Here is a 21,122-nt window from a genome sequence, read left to right as displayed (position 1 = left end):
TCCCTTTTAGTGTTCTCAATATGAAACCTTCATAACAGTGAATAAAACCTAAGAACACAAAGCAGATAGTGGCACTTTTTGGTTAAATCATTTCCAGGCTTGCTTTAGGACTTAGGCATGAACAGCCTTGTGTATTGCACACAGGAGGCTACTATAATTTTGTTGCTGAACTGAAAAGGATCGTTTTCCAAGGATTGTCTGTACTACAAAGAAAAATTCATAGTTAAGGTAGAAAAAATTAAAAATGATTTGAACTGAATGTACTAATTTTAGCTGGAAAGAGTACAGGGCACTTTATGTTAAACTCAGAGAGTCATTCAAACCTAGTCAAGCTTAAAACTCACAACATTACATTTTAATATTCTCAAGAGAGAAATGATAATGTCCCAAATGTGAACCCCTCTCCAGGAAATATTGGAGAGTGAAATATACTTCTGCTTTGTGTGAAATGGCTTTACATAGGGCAACATACCTACAATTTCTGATTGCACATAAGCCCATGTGGTGCATGAAGGATGCTGACTCTCCTCGCCTCCCCCCCCCCCGCCCCCCCCAGAAAAGGGCAGGCAGCTCAAGCTCTTTACTGACTCTTGGGATTGATTTAATGAGGCTCAAGGGATTCTTCCTGATGCAGGTCAACAATCACCATTCTCTGCCATGTACATTCAATTTCAGAGATAATATAACAATTAACTTCCGAAGCTTTTGTGTCTATTTTTATGTAATTACATCTGCTCCAGCAGAAAGACATTTGCAGTGATAAAAATCTATAGATCCTACAGGAATAAAAGCTCTCAGTGAGTTTTTTAGAACTCAGCTGCTGTGAGCAGTGATCATTAGCTTTAATAGTATAACACAAGACAGGACAGGAGATTCTGTCTGTTTTAGAAAATATAGAGGAGAATGGGGGAAGACAGCAGAAAGAAGGAACACTGCTTTCATTAATCCCACAATTAAAGTGTATATCCAAAACCAAACTTTGTAGCAATTAAAATTGTTACCTTTGAAGCAGATACTCTGACTTGGATGTTTGGGATGTGAGTGCTAACAACCAGAAGAAAATAATGTGTATTCAAAACAGGGCTACATGTAACTTGGGCTCCCTCCCATACTCCAGTCCTAAGACCTCGAGTTATACATTATTCAGGGAAAGTGGTCATAATAGTTACTTCCAACCAATGACAATGCTTTTTCATCTTCAAAGCTCTTGATAAACATTAGAGGCACACAGCACCATTAAGGGTCTGGCTATGACACCGTTCAAGCACTACACAATGGCTTCTGGAGTGCTGTAACATGCAGAGGCAAATGGGAATGTTATTGAATAAAGGAGAGCAGCACACATTCATTTCTGGAGCAAGTCAGCTCTCCTGGCAGTTCCAGGGGCAGCAGGGTCATGACCCTACCTTCCCTCCCGATTTTGAATGGTGTGCTCCTAACAACGCTAGCCCTGCAGTGTCACTACACTCAGGAGAGTACCGAGATTGTGATTGGTCTGGTCCTTACATGTGGCTGGCGTGTTGTGGGGTTCTTTGTGCTCTCTCCCACCTTGTGCACTTCAAATCATGATTTGAAGACTTCAAGTTACAGAGAATCAACTTACTAGCTAGGGACTCTGTATTTCCATTACAGAAGCCAACAGCCATGTTTCAGGTTATAATGTATGTGATCGTGTTTCTTCCTCTCACAGAAGACGTTTCTAGTCACTATTACCTTTGAATGAGACCAGTCTGTAAATATTATCTATATCAACTGAAGCAGGAATTCACAATGTCAGATAACATCCCTGAGCATCTGGACAGCATTTATAGGGAGCAAACGCCTGCTCCTGGCAAAATAACATTCTGATGCCCCCTGACAAATCCATGAAGTTTTTGGAAAGTGTAGGGGACAATTTCCTGGTGCAAGTGCTGGAGGAACCAACTGGGGCAGAGCTCTTCTTGACCTGCTGCTCACAAACAGGGAAGAATTAGTAGGGGAAGCAAAAGTGGATGGGAACCTGGGAGGCAGTGGCCATGAGATTGTCAAGTTCAGGATCCTGACACAAGAAAGAAAGGAGAGCAGCAGAATACGGTCCCTGGACTTCAGAAAAGCAGATTTTGACACCCTCAGGGAACTGATGGGCAGGATCTCCTGGGAGAATAACATGAGGTGGAAAGGAGTCCAGGAGAGCTGGCTGTATTTTGAAGAATCCTTATTGAGATTGCAGGAACAAACCATCCTGTTGTGTAGAAAGAACAGTAAATATGGCAGGCGACCAGCTTGGCTTAACAGTGAAATCCTTGCTGATCTTAATCACAAAAAAGAAGCTTACAAGAAATGGAAGATTGGACAAATGACCAGGGAAGAGTATAAAAATGTTGTTCAGGAATGCAGGAGTGAAATCAGGAAGGCCAAATTACACTTGGAGTTGCAGCTAGACAGGGATGTTAAGAGTAACAAGAAGGTCAGGGAAAGTGTGGGCCCCTTACTGAATAGGGGAGGCAACCTAGTGACAGAGGATGTGGAAAAAGCTAATGTACTCAATGATTTTTTTGCCTCTGTCTTCACAAACAAGGTCAGCTCTCAGACTACTGCACTGGGCAGCACAGTATGGGGAGGAGGTGACCAGCCCTCTGTGAAGAAAGGGGTGGTTTGGGACTATCTAGAAAAGATGGACAAGCACAAGTCCATGGGGCTGGATGTGCTGCATCCGAGGATGCTAAAGGAGTTGGCAGATGTTATTGCAGAGCCATTGGCCAATATCTTTGAAAACTCACGGTGATTGGCAGAGGTCCCGGATGACTGGAAAAAGGCTAATGTAGTGCCCATCTTTAAAAAAGGGAAGAAGGAAGATCCAGGGAACTACAGGCCAGTCAGTCTCACCTCAGTCCCTGGAAAAATCATGGAACAGGTCCTCAAGGAATCAATCCTGAACCACTTAAAGGAGGGGAAAGTGATCAGGAACAGTCAGCATGGATTCATGAAGGGCAAGTCATGCCTGACTAACCTAATTGCCTTCTATGATGAGATAACTGGCTCCGTGGGTGAGGGGAAAGCAGTGGATGTGTTATTCCTTGACTTTAGCAAAGCTTTTGGTACGGTCTTCCACAGTATTCTTGCTGGCAAGTTAAAGAGGTATGGGCTTGTAGTGTGGTGGTTACTCACTCCAGCCCTGAAAGAGTTACAGCCAGCCCTGGGAGAGGGCTGGGGGCTGAAGGAAAAGGAAAGCTGACTGGGGAAGCAGCCTCAGCTGGGGCCATGCTCCAATCAGGCTGCAGCTGGCCCTATAAAAGGGCTGCTAGCCAGACCTCAAGAGTCTCTCTCTAGCTATTGAGAGAGATGGGCCTGGCTGCTGGGGAGCTGAGCAGGGTACCTAGAGTGGAGCAGGGCTGGGGGAAGGCCAGAGGAGCTGGGGAGCTCCAGCCTGGAAAACCCTCAGGCTGCAGGCCTTGCTAAAGGCCCAGAAAAGGTACTGGGGTTGCAGAGGGGCAGCCCAAGGGTAGGCAGAGGCAGCAGGTCCAAATCCTCCTTGCCAATGATGAGTGGCATTTACACTGCAGTCAGCCCCAGTGAGTGGGGGCTAGACGGTGACTGGCAGTAGCCAAAGACTGAGGTGAGTTGGGGATAGGGGGTTGGGGGTTCCCTAGGAAGGGGAGACCCAGCGAGACTGCGGGGTACTGCAGGGGGCAGAACCCTGAGAGAAGGGGCACCGGGGTCCGGGAGGGACATGGGGGCCAGCGGCAAGGCGAGACACTGATCTGCAGAGGGTTCTCCGGAGATTGGTGAGGTAATTCCCTGGATGACCAGCAGGAGGCACCGCAGCAGTGAGTCATCACCCCACTACAGGGCTGGATGAATGGACTATAAAGTGGACAGAAAACTGGCTAGATCATTGGGCTCAACGGGTAGTGATCAATGGCTCCATGTTTAGTTGGAAGCCAGTGTCAAGCGGAGTGCTCCAAGGGTCAGTCTTGGGGTCGGTTTTGTTCAATATCTTTATTAATAATCTGGAGAATGGTGTTGATTGCATCTCAGCAAGTTTGCAGATGACGCTAAACTGGGAGGAGTGGTAGATATGCTGGAGGATAAGCAGGACCGGCTCCAGGGTTTTTGCTGCCACAAGCAACAGGAAAAAAAAAGCCAAAATCGAACCTGAAGCTGAATTGCTGCCAAAGAGCCCAACGTGCCGCCCCTTCCCCTGCTTGCTGAGCTAGTGCCTGGAGCCAGCCCTGAGGGTAGGGATAGGATATAGAAGGACCTAGACAAATTAGAGGATTGAGCCACAAGAAATCTGATGAGGTTCAACAAGGACAAGTGCAGAGTCCGGCACTTAGAATAGAAGAATCCCATGCATTGCTACAGACTAGGGACCAAATGGCTAGGCAGCAGTTCTGGAGAAAAGGACCTAGGGGTTACAGTGGATGAGAAGCTGGATATAAGTCAACAGTGTGCCCTTGTTGCCAAAAAGGCTAACGGCATTTTGGGCTGTATAAGTAGGGGAATTGCCAGCAGATCGAGGGATGTGATCATTCCCCTGTATTCGGCATTAGTGAGTCCTCATCTGGAATAATGTGTCCAGTTTTGGACCCCACACTACAAGAAGAATGTGGAAAAATTGGAAAGAGTCCAGCAGAGGGCAACAAAACTGATTAGGGGGCTGGAGCACATGACTTATGAGTATCAGAGGAGTAGCCGTGTTAGTCTGAATCTGACTTATGAGGAGAGGCTGAGGAAACTAGGCTTATTTAGTCTGCAGAAGAGAAGAATGAGGGGGTTCCAAAGAGGATGGATCTAGACTGTTTTCAGTGGTACCTGATGACAGAACAAGGAGTAATGGTCTCTAGTTGCAGTGGGGGAGGTTTAGGTTGGATATTAGGAAACACTTTTTCACTAGTAGGGTGGTGAAGCACTGGAATGGGTTACCTAGGGAGGTGGCGGAATCTCCTTCCTTAGAGGTTTTTAAGGTCAGGCTTGACAAAGCCCTGGCTGGGATGATTTAGTTGGGGATTGGTCCTGCTTTGAACAGGGGGTTGGACTAGATGACCTTCTGAGGTTCCTTCCAACCCTGATATTCTATTCTATGATAGAGTGCAGCATGCAGATTCAGCAGACCTCAAAGTTATTCCTAAAGAAAAATCACAGGTGCAATTTGGTGGTGAAGGCTCTTGGTCAGGTTTATTATCAACAAATCATAGTACTAGTGCCCCAGATGTGCTACAGGCACACTAACACAGGTATGCCTGTGAAAATGGTACCAGCATAACATAACACAGTCTCCTAGACCAGCACAAAGTTCTTCCACTGGGGTGAGATCCATGCTGACTCTGGCTGCAGGGAGTGTGTGGACACAAAATAGCTTGGCTCAATGCATTTGTGGACTAAAACTTTTCCCAAAAATCTTCCGTCAACTCCTGCGGGACAGACAGACAAGTTTGCTGACAACCCACTGTGAAGAAAGCCCCAGTGCAGCTTCGGCTGTTGAGAGTGCTAGGAACTCTGGGATATGATTGTACATGCCCACAGAGATGAAGTTCTTACCCAGGTCTGCAGAGTGCAGCATGGTTGTGAGGCCTGGGTTTCCATTGCAGTGTGGATGCTCAAGCACAGCCTTGAAAACACACCAGTGTTCCCTCTAATTTTTTACGTTTATGTGCAAAATGAATTTTGTTATGTGCTCCAGTATGGAGGTGATGTGCGACACATCACCTTCATATTGGTGCACATCACTACATTCATGTGGTGGGGGTGGGGCCGAGGGGTTTGGAGTGCAGGAGGGGGCTCAGGGCTGGGGAAGGGGTGATGGCTCTGGTGGGGGTTGCAGGCTCTGGGGCGGGGCGAGGATGAGGGGTTCAAGGTGCATGAGGGGGCTCAGGGCTGGGGAAGAGAGTTGGGGTGAGGGAGGTGCAGTCTCTGGGCTGGGGCTGGGAATGAGGGGTTTGGGGTGTGGACTCTGGGGTGGGGACGTGATGAGGGGTTTGGGGTGCAGGCTGCCCTGGGGCTGCGGTGGGCAGAGAGGACTCCTCTCAGCTCTCTCTCGCTGCAGCAGCTCAGGGCAGGGGGAGAGGCACCTCTCCCCTGGCTGCAGCAGGTCCACACTGGGGCCTCTTCTCGGCGCAGTGGGGCTTAATAGGCAGCTGCGCACACACGCAGCTAAGAGGGAACTTAGGTCTACACGCCCGGGTCTAACAGATCCAAGCTTAGTGTGCAGCATAGACAACCCATAGTTACCACCCTCAGTTCAGTAGACAAGAAGACAGAGCGCCCTAGTCAAGACACACACAGCTTTGAAAGAGACCTGCAACTGATTGGCTGGATTCAGGCTATGGATGATAAAAAGGGGAGGTTTGCATGTGTGCAAATAACCAGCACAAATGATGTCTTGTCTGTCAAGTCGCCTCACTTTAAACAGAAGGATGCTGAGAACAGGAAAGGAAGGCTAGCCTCAACTGCCTGCTCAGTTGACTGGCAGATGCAGCAAAAGCCTGAACATTGCAGGGGAAAAAGACAGTACTGTGATTGCATCTTTCTTTCCAGTGGGATCAGGAAGGCATGGAATTAAACATTAATTAACTGAGAATTTTAGAAATATTGCACCCCTAAGAAAAATTTGACTTTGGAAAGGCATGAGTCTGTTAAGCACAAACCAGATGATGTGTGGAAAGATAGCTCCCCACACAGCTGAATTAAGAAACAAAGCATCCCCTTGTGAGTCTGAACAATTCAAAGTGTTTAAAGATGGAACTGACTAATAATCAGTAAAGCAAGTCAGGGCCTGATTTAAATGTATCACATACTACAGACAGGGTTAGATTAAGGCAATCCAAGGCCTTAGGCACACCACAGCACTGCACCCTCACAGCATTGTCCCTAACCTGGAGTAGCAATAGCAGATGGCTCTCCCCTGCCCCAGAATGTCAACAGGACTCTCACCTCTTATCCCAGCAGCTGGGTTGAAAGTGTGAGGGAGGGTGGGCCAGGCCCACTGCACTCCTCTCCTGCCACACAGAGGTCTTTGCTGATGTGATGCTGGCAAGACCCATGGAAGAATACATATTGGAATTAACACTCCATTGAGATTCATGGACAGTTCACATAGCCAGAATATGTTAGGATCTCTGCAGGCTCAGACCTGGTCTACACTACAAAGTTAGTTCAATGCAAGATGCCTTGTATCAACCTAGCTGTGCATGTGTCTACACTTAAATTTGTCCCCCACTGATGTAAGTGGCCTGTTACGCCAACATAGTGACATCACCTACCCGAACAGCATTGAGACAAGGTCAATGTATGGAGGTTGATGGAGCACTTGCGTAGGTGCTGAGTTACCTATGTTGACCATAACAGTCCTCCAGCAACTGCCCCACAATGTCTCACACTGACTGCTCTAGTCACTGTAGTAAACGCCACTGTCTAAGGGTCACATAAATGGGAATGGGGGGTTCTGGTCTAAGGAACCACAAAGTTTTGAAATTCCTTCTACTGATTGCCCAGCTTGGTGAGCATGCCTAGCAGCTCTCCATTGTTGAGTACAACTTCCCAGGTGACCATGCTGACTGCATGCTCCAGCCTGGAGTAGACAAGAGATATTGGATCTCCTGGGCCTGTGGGGAGAAGAGGCTGTACAGGCACAGCTCTGAATCAGACAGAGGGTACGTCTACACTACGGGATTATTCTGATTTTACAGAAACCGGTTTTTAAAAACATTGTATAAAGTCGAGTGCATGCGGCCACACTAAACACATTAATTCGGCGGTGTGCGTCCATGTACCGAGGATAGTGTCGATTTCCGGAGCGTCGCACTGTGGGTAGCTATCCCATAGCTATCCCATAGTTCCTGCAGTCTCCCCCGCCCATTGGAATTCTGGGTTGAGATCCCAGTGCCTGATGGGGCAAAAAACATTGTCGTGGGTGGTTCTGGGTACAGCCTCACCCGTACCTCCGTGCAAGTAGCAGACAACCGTTTTGCGCCTTTTTCCCTGGGTGAACTGTGCAGACGTCATAGCACGGCAAGCATCGACCCTGCTCAGCTCAAAACAGCAATCATGGACCTTGTAAACACCTCGCGCATTATCGTGCAGTCTATGCTGAACCAGGACCTGCAAAACCAGTCGAGGAGGTGGCGGCTACGGCAGCGCGACGACGAGAGTGATGAGGACATGGACACAGAATTCTCTCAAACCGCGGGCCCCCGCGCTTTGGAGATCATGCTGGTAATGGGGCAGGTTCTAGCCATTGAACGCCGATTTTGGGCCCGGGAAACAAATACACAGACTGGTGGGACCGCATAGTGTTGCAAATGTGGGACAATTCCCAGTGGCTGCAAAACTTTCGCATGCGTAAGGGCACTTTCATGGAACTTTGTGACTTGCTTTCCCCTGCCCTGAAATGCCAGAATACCAAGATGAGAGCAGCCCTCACAGTCGAGAAGCGAGTGGCGATAGCCCTCTGGAAGCTTGCAACACCAGCCAGCTACCGGTCAGTCAGGAAGCAATTTGGAGTGGGCAAATCTACTGTGGGGGCTGCTGTGAAGCTGCTGTTACGAAAGATTGTGACTCTGGGAAATGTGCAGGTCATAGTGGATGGCTTTGCTGCAATGGGATTCCCTAACTGTGGTGGGGTGATAGATGGAACCTATATCCTTATCTTGGCACCAGGGCACCCAGTACATAAAGCGAAAGGGGTACTTTTCCACGGTGCTGCAAGCACTGGTGGGTCACAAGGGACGTTTCACCAACATCCACGTGGGATGGCCGGGAAGGGTTCATGACGCTCGCGTCTTCAGGAACACTACTCTGTTTAAATGGCTGCAGCAAGGGAATTACTTCTCAGACCAGAAAATAACAGTTGGGGATGTTGAAATGCCTGTAGTTATCCTAGGGGACCCAGCCTACCCCTTGATGCCATGGCTCATGAAGCCATACACAGGCAGCCTGGACAGTAGTCAGGAGCTGTTCAACTACAGGCTGAATGGTAGTAGAATGTGCATTTGGCCGTTTAAAGGCACGCTGGCGCACATTACTGACTCGCTCAGACCTCAGCCAAACCAATGTCCCCATTGTTATTGCTGCTTGCTGTGTTCTCCACAATCTCTGTGAGAGTAAGGGGGAGACCTTTATGGTGGGGTGGGAAGCTGAGGCAAATCACCCGGCTGCTGAGTATGCGCAGCCAGACACGAGGGCGATTAGAAGAGCACAGCAGGAAGTGGTGCGCATCGGAGAAGCTTTGAAAACCAGTTTCATCACGGGCCAGGGTACGGTGTGACTGTTGTGTTTGTTTCTCCTTGATGAAAACCCCCACCCTTGATTGACTCATTCCCTGTAAGCCACCCACCCTCTCCCTTCGATTACTGCTTGCTTCCTAAGGAAATAAAATCACTCATTTAAAAATCATGTATTCTCTATTAATTAATTATAAAAAGAGGGTGAGAACTGACAAGGTAGCTTGGGTGGGGAGGAGGATAGGAAGGAAGGAAAAGGCCACTAAAAAAATTTCAAAATAATGACAGCCTTTTGGTTGGGCTGTCCACTGGGGTGGAATGGGCAGATGCACGGAGCCTCGCCCCACGCATTCTTAGTCGTTTGGTGGGTGAGGAGGCTAAGGAACATGGTGAGGGGGGAGGGTGGTTATACAGGGGCTGCAGCGGCACTCTGTGATCCTGCTGCCGTTCCTGAAGCTCCACCAGACACCAGAGTATGTCCGTTTGATCACGCAGCAGCCCCAGAGTTGCATCCCGACACCTCAGATCTTCCTGCCACCACCTTTCATCTCGAGCATCTCTCCTCTCCTCACGTTCGTCCCTCCTATGCTCATGTTGGTCCCTCCTGTGCTCACGGTCACTGGCATCTTTCCTGTACTTTGATACCACCTCCTTCCACTCATTCAGATGAGCTCTTTCATTGCAGGTCACTTCCATGATTTCTGAGAACATTTCGTCTCACGTCTTTTTTTTCCCACTGCCTTATCTGAGATAGCCTTCGGGATGGAAGAGGGAGACTTGAAAAATTTGCAGCTGCAGGAGGGAGGGAAAAAAGGGAGAGAAGTATTTAAAAAGATACATTTTACAGAACAATGGTTATACTCTTTCACAGTGAACAACACTATTCACCTTACATAGCACATGTGATCTCACTACAAGGTTGCATTTTGCATCTTAATACTGAGTGCCTGTGGCTTTGGTGTTAGAGATCACAGACGCAGGTCCGGGCATCAGAATTTGGCTTGCATGCGGCCATGGTAAGCCATTGTCTTTCGGCTTCTGCAGCCTTCATATATCCAGCGCCCTCCTTTCCCAAATAGCAAGCAAAGCCCATTGAGTGCTGCTTCTTTCCTGTTAACGTGCAGCACCAGAACCACCCCCATCCAATTCTCTGGGATGATCGCTTTTCCCCTCCCGCCACCACGTGGCTGGTAGCAGGGAAGATCACAGCTAGTCAAACGCAAAAAAGCTCAGCGCCAATTACCTCCCCACCTCCCCCTGCTTGGCTAAATGCAGGGAAGGATTTCTTTTAAGCCACAGGCAAATAGCCCAACCATCTCTGTCCCCTTAATTAAATTCCTGAATTGCAACCAGGTTACCATGAACGATATCACTTTCCTGAGGATAACACAGCGAGATAAAGAACGGATGTTGCTTGAATGCCAGCAAACACCGGGACCATACGCTGCTAGGCTTTGTCATGCAATGATACCAGATTACTTGCTACATCCATGGCATGGTCAAGTGTCCTACCATGGAGGACGGAATAAGGCTGCCCTGCCCAGAAACCTTCTGCAAAGGCTTTTGGAGTACCTCCAGGAGAGCTTCATGGAGATGTCCCTGGAGGATTTCCGCTCCATCTCCAGACACGTTAACAGACTTTTCCAGTAACTGTACTGGCCGCGAATGCATCCCAAGTCCTCAGGGCGAATTAATCATTAAAAAACGCTTGCTTTTAAACCATGTTTTATATTTACAAAGGTACACTCACCAGAGGTCCCTTCCATGGCTTCATTGTCTGGGATAGTGGCTTGGGAGGGCTGGGAGGGTAATTCCGTCAGGGTGAGAAAAAGCTCCTGGCTGTTGGGGAGAACGGAGTGCTGTGTGCTCTCTGCAAGCTCGTTCTCCTCTTCCTCATCTTCCCCGTCCGCAGAATCCTCAGCCATGGCTGAGATTAACACCCCCACCTCGGAATCCACAGACAGGGGTGGAGTAGTGGTAGTGGACCCCCCTAGAACTGCATGCAGCTCAGCGTAGAAGTGGCATGTTTTCAGCCCTGCCCCGGACCTTCCGTTTGCTTCTTTGGTTTTCTAGTAGGCTTGTCTGAGCTCCTTAACTTTCACATGGCACTGTACTGAGTCCCTGGTGTGGCCTCTCTGCATCATGGCCTTGGAAATTTTTTCAAATGTTTTTTCATTTCGTCTTTTGGAATGGAGTTCTGTTAGCATGGAATCCTCTCCCCATACAGTGATCAGATCCAGCACCTCCCGTGCAGTCCATGCTGGAGCTCTTTTTCGATTCTCAAGAGACTGCATTGTTACCTGTGCTGATGAGCTCTGCGTGGTCACCTGTGCTGTGTAGCTTTGGGAAGCCAGCAGTAGCTGTGCTCTTTCTGCCTTTGTTACCCTCAGGCATAAGATATCAGCTAAAATCATCACCGCCTGTGGAAGATGGTGCCAGTATTCAGTGCCAAGACCCTATACTTCTAGAATCATGCAACCAAGCAATTCCCTTCTCATATCCCCTACCCCCAGTGGGTCATACTCACCATGGCTGATGTTATGATTGGTGCCATGCACAAGCAATCCCAAGTGAGAATGCAGGGCTTAAAACTTTAGGGAGCAAGGGGAGTGAATTCAGCATCTTAAGTTTTGCTTTCCGTAGTGAATACTCTGACAATGGTACATCTATGTGTTTTATCTACAGCTACTGCCACTGTGGCCTTCAGGGTCTCTCCCCACACCTGCAGAATATCTGACCCAGAGAAGGAGAAGAAAAGATCCTGTAAGCCTGTGCTGCATCGGTCCATGAACAGAGGGCCTGGAAGATGAACAGTTGAGATAGCCTAGAGAAAGAAAGCGGAGTGAAGAACAGTGCAGGAAAAGGAGAGGAAGATGCACCAAGACATAATGGGGCTTCTCAGGCAGCAAACATATATGCTGCAGGCTCTGGGGAATTTGCAGTTTCAACTACCCCAGGTTCGCCTCCTTCTGCAGCTCATTGAGAACTCAAATATTGAGACCTCCCTATAGCCCCTCCCCTCAACATTCCATGTGGCATCCGGGGCTGCTGCACTGCACCTACCACTCCATCCCAGAGGACATTAAAAACAATCACAACTTTGCCTACACTGACTTGTGAAAAGCACGGTTGGTGCAGGTGTAGCTGAAATAGACATGAATGTTCTTTCCCTTCATAAGTTCTGGTTTCCTTAATTTACTAAGTTACAGTAAGTTTCAAATATATTTGTTTTAAAGTTTCACACATTTTTGCACTGAATTCTGTTACAAAATAAATGTCTATTTAAAACTTAATTCATCTTTAATAGTTTGCAACATCTGCTACCAAGTGCTTAGCAAGTCTGAAAGCAATCAATTACTTGTTACCAGTAGTGTGACAACTCATAGGCTAAACCACAAACAAAATAATATATGTATTGACATGTTGGATATTCCTACATGTGCAGCAATCACCATGCAATTCCCAACAGGTCACAAAAGAGCTGGGCCAGGTAGAGCACACAATACCACGACGCACTTCTCTGGTTGAGAGCTAAAATGGTCTTTCAGAGCCTTCCTGAGCTGTATAGCTTTGTGTTGAACTCTTCTAGTACCCCTTGTGTCTGGTTGTTCAAACTCAGCAGACAGCAGCTCCACCTCCACCCCGGCAGAAAGGTTTCACCCTCTGCTTCACAGATATTATGCGGGACACAGTAGGCCGCTATAAACAGTGGGACATTTTGTCACTGAAATCCAATCTTGTGAATAAAAAATGCCAGAGTCCCTGCTATTGACCAAAACCACATTCAACTGTCATTCTGCACCTGCTGAGCTAGTAGTTGAATCATTCCTTGGTGCTGTCGAGGTGGCCAACATATGGCTTCGTAAATCAGGGTAGGCGGTCACCCATGACCACTACTGGCATTTCAACATTCCCAGTGCTAATCTGTTGCTCGGGAAAGAAAGTCCCTGCTTGCAACTTTCTGAAAGATGTAAATGTCATGGACCTTCCCTGACCAGCCTATGCTGATGTTGGTGAAGCATTCCTGGTGGTCCACCAATGTTTGCATAACTATAGAAAAGTAGCTCTTTCTGTTGATGTACTCTGTGGCAAGGTGCTGTAAAATAGGGATATGCGTGGCATCTATTGCTCCACCCCAGTTCGGGAACCTTTTGCTGCAAATCAATCCACTATGTTCTGCACATAGCCAAGAATCACAGTCCTGCATAGCAGGAGGTGATTAATGGATCTGCACTTTTGCATAACCAACCCCTTGTGACGGGTTCGATCACAGAAACCCCCTTGGGACTGTCACCTGATGTACTGAGACTACCTCTGAGCCCATTTTCTCTGACAGTTTGGGCCACCAGAACCCTGCCTTGTTGAACCAGACATGCCAGTCTGCTCCAACACAGACCTGGGGTCTGAACCACACACCCAAAAGCTGCAGATTTAACTGAAAACAGCTTAAGAAGTGCTCCTATCTCCAGCACCCAGACACCCAGCTCCCAATGGGATACAAACCTCAAATGAATCCATTTTAATCTACATAAAGCTTATACGAGGTAAACTCAAATTGTCCACCCTCTATAACACTGATAGAGAGATATGCACAGCTGTTTGCTCCCCCAGGTATTACTTATTTACTCTGGGTTAATTAATAAGCAAAAGTGATTTTATTAAGTATAAAACGTAGGATTTAAATGGTTCCAAGTAATAATGGACAGAACAAAGTAAGTTATCAAGCAAAATAAAACAAACACGAAAGTCTACACCTAATACATTAAGAAACTGATTACAGATAAAATCTCACCCTCAGAGACGTTCCAATAAGCTTCTTTCACAGACTGGACGCCTTCCTAGTCTGAGCCCAATCCTTTCCCTGGTACAGTTCTTGTTAGTTCCAGTTCAGGTGGTAACTAGGGGATTTCTCATGCCTGGAACCTCCTTTGTTCTGTTCCACACCCTTATATAGTTTTGGCATGAGGCCAGGGCCGGTGCAAGGATGTTTCGTGCCCTAGGCGAAACTTCCACCTTGTGCCCACCCCACGCCCCCGCCCTGAGGTGCCCCCCTTGCGGCAGCTCCCCACCCCCCCACCCCGCCCCGCCCCAGCTCACCCCTGCTCCGCGCATGAGCACGAGCACCCTGTCACTGCTTCACTTCTCCCGCCTCCCAGGCTTGCGGCGCCTAAGCTGATTGGTGCCGCAAGCATGGGAGGCGGGAGAAGTGAAGCAGCCACGGCGTGCTCGGGGAAGAGGCAGGGCAGGGGTGAGCTGGGGCAGGGAGTTCCCCTGCATGCCGCCCCCCCCTCTTACTTGCTGCAGGCGGCCCTCCCCATGCCCCCCTGCCCCAGCTCCCTCCGCCTAAGTGCTGGCGGCAACCGGGGCGGCCAAAGATCCAGCCGCTGCGGTCGCTGCCAAAGAAAATGGTGCCCCTAAATCCTAGCGCCCTAGGCGACCGCCTAGATCACCTAAATGGTTGCACCGGCCCTGCACAAGGCAGGAATCTTTTGTCTCTCTGGATCCACACTCCTTCTTCTAAATGGAAAAGCACCAGGTTTAAGATGGATTCCAGTACCAGGTGACATGGTCACATGTCCTGTGAGACAGCAAGCCTTAATTCTTCCTGGCCTGACTCACAGGAAGGCTTGCAAGTAAACGGAGCCATTTACAACCAATTTTCCTAGTTGATGGGAGCCATCAAGATTCCAAACCACCATTAATGGACCACACTTTGTATAATTACAATAGGACCTCAGAGTTATATTTCATATTTATAGTTTCAGATACAAGAATGATACATTTATACAAATAGGATGACCACACACAGTAGATTATAAGCTTTGTAATGATACTTTGCAAGAGACCTTTTGCATGAAGCATATTCCAGTTACATCATATTCACACTCATTAGCATATTTTCATAAAACCATATGGAGTGCAATGTCACACTCCCCATGGTGGATTTCCCCAACTCCAAATTGATTTGTGACTGACTGGTAGAAATGTGGTGTTGCAAGTTTCCATAGTGCAATCATCACTCGCTTTTCCACAGTCAATGCATCTCTCATTCTGGTGTCCCTGCACTGGAGGGCTGGGACTAGCTCAGCGCACAGATCAAAGACTGTGGCCTTGTGCATCTGAAAGTTCTTCAGCAGGGCTCATCATCCCAAGGCTGCATTACAAATCAATCCCAGTCAGTCAGTGCTTGTTTCTCAGGCCCAGAAGTGGCACTGAACTGCCTGCAGCTGCTCTATGAATACCACCACCAACTTTGAATTGGTTCTCACTGTGCCCCACAGCAATCTGTCTTCCAAGGAATCTTCATGTTCCCTACTAATTCGGTTCTTTTTATGGCTTTGCAGAATTGTGCGCCCTGTGCTTGACAATAGTGCAGAGCTGTGCAGGCTCCATGCTTCTGTCAGAGATGGTGGACAGCCCATTTACCTGTCTCAGACCTGCTCTAAACTACGAAGTTCGGTCAACCTACATGCGCACACATAAATTTGTCTCCGGCCAACATAGTTATGGTGATGCAGTAACACCATCTCCCCAAAAGGTGTTGAGTTATGGTTGACCTACTGATGTCAATACAGTGTAAGTGTAGACACTGCCTGACTTATGGCAACCCTAACAGTCACCCAGCAGCTGTCCCACAATGCACAACGGTGACCATTCTGCAGGGGTTACACAAACCAGAAGCCACCCGTTCCCCCATTTAAAGCACTAGTGTATTTTTGAAATGTCTTTTCCTTATTGCCCAGCTTGGTGAACACACCTAGCCCCTCTCCTTTATTTGGTGAAACTGCCCAACATACTAGTTCCCCACATTAGATGCACTCCTGCCTGGAGTAGACAGGAGGCATTGGATCTCCTGGGCCTGTGGGGAGAAAGTGCTGTGCATATACCGCTACAGCTCAGTCATAGAAACATGGACACGTATGAACAGTTTCCACAGTGGAGGCAGGTAAAAGGATATGATAGGGATCAGCAGCTGCATCATGTGAAAGTGAAGGAACTGCAGCAGGCATCCCACAAGGCCACAGAGGCAAACAATCAAGCTGGCACCAACTCTCAGTCCTGCTAGTTTTACAACGAGCTGCATGCCATCATTTGTGGAGACCTCACCAGCATCCCATTGACTGCCATGGATACTTCCAAGGAGCCCAAGACAGATACCCCTGCTGTGATCAGTGAAGAGGAGGAGGAATACAGAGTAGGAGAGTCCAGCTATGCCAATAGGCAGGATCTTTTCGAGACGCCAATGCAGTCTAGCTAGTCCTGCCAGCTGAACACAGATGAGCCCATCCAAGAGAAGACACCTCAGCTAAGTGTGGATGCCTTTTTCCTTACAATGTTTAAATGTAAAGATGGCACCCAGCCCAACTCCAAGTTAGCAAAAGTCAGGTATCAACTTTTCGTTGTTTTAGAGTATGGAGAGGCACAACAAACAAAGGTAGAGTTATTTGCTTTTCATTCCCATGTAAGGTTAAGGTGGGGAGGGGAGAAAGGTGTATGAGCAGTTTATGTACATTGGGATGTCCCTTGTATGCTTCTGAGAGATCCCAATGAAACTTTCATGAAGGCATTGTGCAATCCTCTCCTGAAAGTTTCTAGGGACGGCAGCTTTTTTTCCTTCCACAGTTGGACACTCCCATGCCACTCTGCAATGACTTCGGCAGGTACCTTACAATAAACTGGCTAGTGCCATCTGAACCCAGGCACCTTCAGGATGCAAGCAGCAGCTGTGGTGGTGTCTCTGCCTTTATTACCCTCAGGAGTGAGATATCAGCCAAAATCACCACAACTTGTGGAGAATAGTTCCAGTGTTCTGTGCTACTGCCCTGTACTCATAGAAAAAGGGGCCAAAATGTTATTGTTTCATGCAACCGAACAATTCCCTCTTTACTTTGCCCACCACCACCTAGCCCTGATGGGCCATACTCACTGTGGCTGGAGACTAGTGCAGTGCAGAGGCACTCCATAGCTGAAGTGTCAATAAGCATGTCTTATTTATAACTTCTATAGAAATAAGGGAATGAGTTCTAAAACTTACTTCTCGCTTTCCATTGTGACTGTAAATACAGTGATACACCCATCTGTTTTATCTGTAGCTGCTACCATTCAGGCCTTGAGGGGCACTCCCCTCCACACCTGTGGAATGCTTGATATTCATGAGGAGAAAAAGAAAGAGAAGGACTAGGGAGGACATGTTCAGTGAGATTCTACAAGTCAGTGTACCATCTCCCTGTGAACAGAGGGCCTGGAGGGTGGATATGGCAGACAGCATAAAGGAAAGAGTGGACAGGAGAAAGGCCCAGGAAAAGGAGAGGGAGATACAGCAAGACATAATGGGTATGCTCAGGCAGCAAAACACAAATGCTGCAGATGCTCGTTGACCTGCAGAGCCAACATTCAGGGCCTGTTTCCCTATGCAGTCACTGGAGAACTCCATTTCAGCACCTCCCTATACACCCCAACATTCCATGTGGCATCATAGGGCAGTCCCGGAATCTGAAGCAAATACTCACCAGCAACTACACACCACACCACAGAAACACTAACCCAGGAATCAATCCTTGTAGCAAACCTTGTTGCCTACTCTGTCCCCATATCTACTCTAGTGACACCATCAGAGGACCCAGCCACATAAGCCACACCATCAGGGGCTCATTCACTTGTACATCTACTAATGTTATATGCCATCATGTGCCACCTTCCATGAGTCCCCTCATATGCCCCGCACCCCTCCTCTGCCCCAACCCCCTTCCTGCACACCACACCCCCTCCCACACCCCACACTCCCTCCTGCACCCCAACCCCCTGCATACAATTTCCCCACCCAGATGTGGCCCTTGCCCAAAAAGTTTGCCCACCCCTGCTATAGGATGTCCAGGAGTTTGTGCTGAGAGTCCTGGGCCTCTTCCAAGTGGATTTAGAGCTCTTCTACTCTCCAAAGTAGTTCTTGGAACTGTCTGTCATCCAGAGGAGATGGCAAGGATGGAGCAACAACCTCTTTGGGTAAAGAAGAGGAAATCTCTCTGCACAGGTGGATCCGGTTTGTCTTCCTCCTCCTCCATAGGCTCAAGAGGATCTGGTTGACCTGTTAGAGGGTAACAGATGATCCCTATTGGATTGCATGATGCTGGATGCCACGTGTAGGTATCCTATGGCCCCCAGTAAGGCCAATATGGTCAAAAGTAGGGGAGGATGGTTCCACCAGTACATCATATCCTCCTGATGAGATCTGGTCTGGTCCCATCGGTAGCACAATCAGTACCTATGTTGGGAAGCAATAGCTAGTGGATGGAATGTAAGATGGGGTTCCTCCTGGTGCTAGAATCAACCTGGTGCGGACAGATCCCAACTACAGGAGAGATTGCAGGTTCCGGAGGATGAAGATATCCTGTTGAGCAGTGTAGGATACCTAATCCTTAGTAGTCTGTGTCTTGTTGTGTCACACTGCTGGACATAGGCACCAACTCCGTGGGTGCTCCGAGGCTAGAGCACCCACAGGGAAAAAGTGGTGAGTGTTGAGCACCCACTGGCAGGCCCCATCAGCACTTCCTCCTCCCCCAGTGCCTCCCACCCATGGGGAGGGGGGGGCGAAAGAGTGAGGACATAGCATGGTCAGGCGAGGGAGCGGAACTGGATGGGAAGAGGCCAGGCAGGGATGAAGTGGGGCAGGAAAAGAGAGGGTGGGGGTGGGTTCTTGGGGGAAGGGGTGGAGTGGAGGCAGGGACTGGGGCAGAGCCGGGGGGGGGCTGACCACACCCCCAACACTTTGGAAAGTCGGCACCTCTGCTACCAGATTCAGTGTGAGTGGACTCTTCGTAATTGGTGGTTCCTCATGTCCCCGACCCAGAACATGAGAAAAGGGAGCAGGTGTGGACCAAAAAATACTACTTGCTAGAATTCGCCAATCTGAGGTGCATGCAGCACATGCGTATCCCACAGTGAAATAAAGGCAGGAATCAGTACTTGAATAACTACATTATATCCAAAAACAATACAGTGTATAGTCAGCTCAGCTGTTATATCCTATCTTCTTTTGTCAGATTTACCAATTCCTATACATTTATCCTATCCAATAAAAATTGCTGAACTTTTGATGTTTAAGTAATAATTACAGATCTTGCAATATGAGTGATACATATAGATCAATTAGATCTATTCTACTGTTCTATTTTGAAGAAAGATTCAATATTTACATTCTGTATTACACCACAGGTGACAAGTGTTCGGAACACAAACAAATTATTTATAAAACAATTATGGGCGACTAAATTAGATAGACTACATATGGTCACCTTAAATGTAATTTGAAGGAAAAAGTACACTGAACTTGGATGTGGATTTTTATTTTCTTCTAGTTACAGCAGAAGTGGATACATTAATAAAAGAAATGGACATAGAACTGTAGATCTGCAAAGCCTAAAAATGGGCTAAACTGCAAGAACAAAATTCACCAAGCAGAAGTAATCTTCAGAAATTTTCTTTAAAAAACACTGCATGACTTAACCATAATCTAATTACAGTCTTGGTACCAAGGATTAACATAGGCATTTCAAATTAACTTGAACCTAAACAGGCCCAAACACTTAAAATACCCAGAAATAAATGCAGAACATTCCATTTGTTTATAACTTTGTGCTGCCCCCTGCTGTGCCCAGTGTTTCTCTGCACTTAAGCAGTGGGATCCTTTGATAACTGCAACATTAGAAAGCGACAGAGTCCTGTGGCATCTTATAGACTAACAGAAGTATTAGAGCATAAGCTTTTGTGGGTGAATACACACTTCGTCAGATGCATGACTCTAGAGTGGATCTACTTCGGTGGGGGGGGGGGGAGAAAGAGGCAATCATCTCATTTTGGAAATAAACATTTGGCAGTGTAAGATGCAGAAGACATCTCACAGATGTGTAGTGGGATTTTGCAGGTATCCATCTGCAACTTGTGTAAATGCAGCAATGAATGTCACTACTTTACGTACCTTTTAAGGTACATTTATGTCAACGCTAACAACTCCACCACCTTTAGGATTTTCCTTCTTTGACTTTTATACATTGATTACATTGTACATTATGATTAACCACATACACCAATTGTTTTTAGGAGAACAAGGATTTAATTTGGAGAACACTCTTTTTTAACTGAATTTCATCTATTAGTAGTAGATTCATGCTTACACTGAGTAAGTTGTGCTCTGGAAAAAAATCAAGCGCACAAATTGGTTACAATATAGTACTGAGACTAACAAATTTATTTGGGCATAAGCTTTCGTGGGCTAAAACCCACTTCATCCATTTCCAGTCTTTATTCAGGCCTAATTTGATGGTGTCCGGTTCTAGATCCTTGATGATGCACTGGAGAGGTTTTACTTGGGGGCTGAAGGTGATGGCTAGTGGCGTTCTGTTACTTTCTTTGTTCGCCTGTCTTGTAGTAGGTGACTTCTGGGTACCCTTCTGGCTCTATCATTCTATTTCACCTGCACATCTACAAATGTGATATATGCCATCATGTGCCAGCAATGCCCCTCTGCCATGTACATTGGCCAAACCGGACAGTCACAAAAGAATAAATGGACACAAATCAGATGTCAAGAATTATAACATTCAAAATCCAGTCGGAGAACACTTCAATCTCCCTGGACACTCAATAACAGACTTAAAAGTCGCAATTCTTCAAAAAAAAAAAAACCTTCAAAAAAACAGACTCCAACGAGAAACTGCAGAACTGGAATTAATTTGCAAGCTGGACACCGTCAAATTAGGCCTGAATAAAGACTGGGAGTGGATGGGGCACTACAAAAACTAATTTCCCCCTACCATTACTCACACCTTCTTGTCAACTGTTTGAAGTGGGCCACCCTGATTACATTGGCCTCATTACCACTACAAGAGTGATTTTTCCTCCCTTGTTATTCTACTGCTGAGAATAGCC

Source organism: Mauremys mutica, chromosome 2 (genome assembly GCF_020497125.1).
Source record: "Mauremys mutica isolate MM-2020 ecotype Southern chromosome 2, ASM2049712v1, whole genome shotgun sequence".
Lineage (NCBI taxonomy): Eukaryota > Metazoa > Chordata > Testudines > Geoemydidae > Mauremys > Mauremys mutica.
The sequence above is the reverse complement of the archived record's forward strand: the minus strand, read 5'-3'. Positions refer to the sequence as shown.